Genomic DNA, 2298 nt, shown 5'->3' on the forward strand with positions numbered 1-2298 from the left:
GTTGGTGGGAAGATGCGGCATGTACCAGGGATGAGGCACTAACATTTAGAGCAAGTGGTGTGGTGAACATGCAGAAAAGGAGAGATTAACAGTTACTTTGGAACAAGCATATTTGGAGAAAGTTGGGTGAGAGTACTGAGAGAAAGCACTTTGGCGCCATGGTGGCTTAGTGTTTAGCACTGCTGACCCACAGCACCAGGACACATGTTTGATTCCAGCCTTGGGTGATTCACTGCCTGTGGGGAGTTTGCACATTCTCCCTGTGTCTGTGTGGGTTTCCTCAGGCTGCTTCCACAATCCACAGATGTGCAAGTTAGGTAGATTAGCCATGTTAAATTGCCTGTAGTGTTTAGGGAGAGGTAGATTAGGTGGGTTATAGGTCTGGCTGGGATGCTCTGAGGTTTGATGTGGACTTGTTGGGCTGAAGGGCCTGCTTTGGTTCCAGAGTGTTGACCTGCTCGAGAATATGAGATAACAAGGTGTAGAGGTGGATGAACACAGCAGGCCAAGCAGCATCAAAGGAGCAGGAAGTCTGACATCTCAGGCCGAGACACCCTTCTTCAAGTTTTGATCAGGCTGTTTTTAGAATTGGTTTAATGAGACTGTACCATTCCTAGAAACACTGCAATACCAGGATGATGCGTGGAAAGGATGGAGCAAGCCCCTATTCCAACTCTCAGCTACAAAAATCAGCTCAATATAGGGTCCTTAAGTAAAGCACACATCAGATATTAAAGCTGATAAGAACAAATTTTTTTATTTAAAAAAATATACTTTATTCATAGAATGTGCAAAAAAATTTACACACCTACCCAGTCATGCAAGCCGCTCTGGGTTACCCAGGGGGTACTTACACCAGCTAAAGGAAAAAAAACAAAAACAAAGAAAAAACACCCCAGCAGTTGTCTCCCTGCCCAGTCCTCGTCGGCCCCCTGACCAGTTGGGGAAGGCGCCAGCTGGGCCCAGTTACCAGATAGGGCCCTGTTTTCTATTCTGGACGAGGGGTTTCATACGGTGGTCTTCCCCACTGCGCCTTGGCAATGGCTGCTCCAAGCATTAGCGTGTCCCTCAGCACGTAGTCCTGGACCTTGGAGTGCGCCAGTCTGCAACACTCGGTCAGGGTCAGTTCTTTCAGCTGGCAGACCAGCAAGTTGCAGGCAGACCAAAGAGCATCTTTCACTGCATTGATGGTCCTCCAGGCGCAGTTGATGTTGGTTTCGGTGTGCGTCCCCAGAAACAGCCCGTAGAGCACGGAGTCCCGCGTCACGGAGCTGCTCGGGACGAACCTCGACAAATACCACAGCATCCCCCTCCAGGCCTCCTGCGCATAGGCACACTCCAGAAGGAGGTGATTGACAGTCTCGAGGGCAGCGTGCGGTGGTGCAGAGATTCGAGGCGTGTATAAAGGATCTCACTGGCAGATCCCCTCTCACCGCCAGCCAAGCAATATCCTTGTGCTTGTTTGAAAGTTCTGGCGATGAAGCATTCTGCCAAATGACTTTGGCAGTCTGCGTGGGGAACCGCACAACGGGATCCACCCTCTCCTTTTCCCGTAGGGTCTCGAGGATACTACGTGCTGACCACTGCCTGACGGCTTTGTGGTCAAAGGTGTTTCCTTTCAAAAATTTCTCCACGAAGGACGGGTGGTACGGGACGGTCCAACTACTTGGAGCGTTCCACGGCAACGAGGCCAGGCCCATCCTTCACAACACCGGGGACAGGTAGAACCTCAGTAAGTAGTGACACTTGGTGTTTGCGTACTGAGGATCTACGCACAGCTTGATGCAGCCGCACACAAAGGTAGCCATCAGGGCAAGGGTGGCGTTCGGTACGCCCTTTCCCCCATTTTACAGGTCTTTGTACATGGTGTCCCTGCGGACCCGGTCCCTCCTTGACCCCCAAATGAAGTGGAAGATGGCCCTGGTGTCCGCAGCAGCGCAGGTCCGGGGAATAGGCCAGGCCTGCACCACATACAACAGTACCGAAAGCCCTTCGCACCTGACAACTAGGTTCTTACCCATGATCGAGAGGGACCAGAGCATCCAACTGTCCAGCTTTTGCCTCAGTTTGGCGATCTGCTGCTCCCAAGTCTTAGTGCACGCCCCAGTTCCACCGAACCAAACTCCCAGCACCTTCAGGAAGTCTGTCCTGACAGTGAAGGGGGTGAAGGAGCGGTTGTCCCAGTTCTCGAAGAACGTGGCCTCGCTCTTACCCCTACTGACTTTGGCACCCGAGGCCAGTTCAAATTGGCTGCGGATGTCCAATAGCCTACTCACCGACTGGTGATCGGTGCAGAAG

The 2298-nt window shown here is 52.1% G+C and overlaps 1 pseudogene; it reads right to left on the bottom strand.

The window, feature by feature from the left end:
• Positions 1–597: 597 nt before the first annotated feature.
• LOC125447893 (U2 spliceosomal RNA) lies at positions 598–772 on the bottom strand (annotated as a pseudogene).
• Between the last annotated feature and the right edge of the window lie 1526 nt (positions 773–2298).

Source organism: Stegostoma tigrinum, chromosome 39 (assembly GCF_030684315.1).
Source record: "Stegostoma tigrinum isolate sSteTig4 chromosome 39, sSteTig4.hap1, whole genome shotgun sequence".
Taxonomy (NCBI): domain Eukaryota; kingdom Metazoa; phylum Chordata; class Chondrichthyes; order Orectolobiformes; family Stegostomatidae; genus Stegostoma; species Stegostoma tigrinum.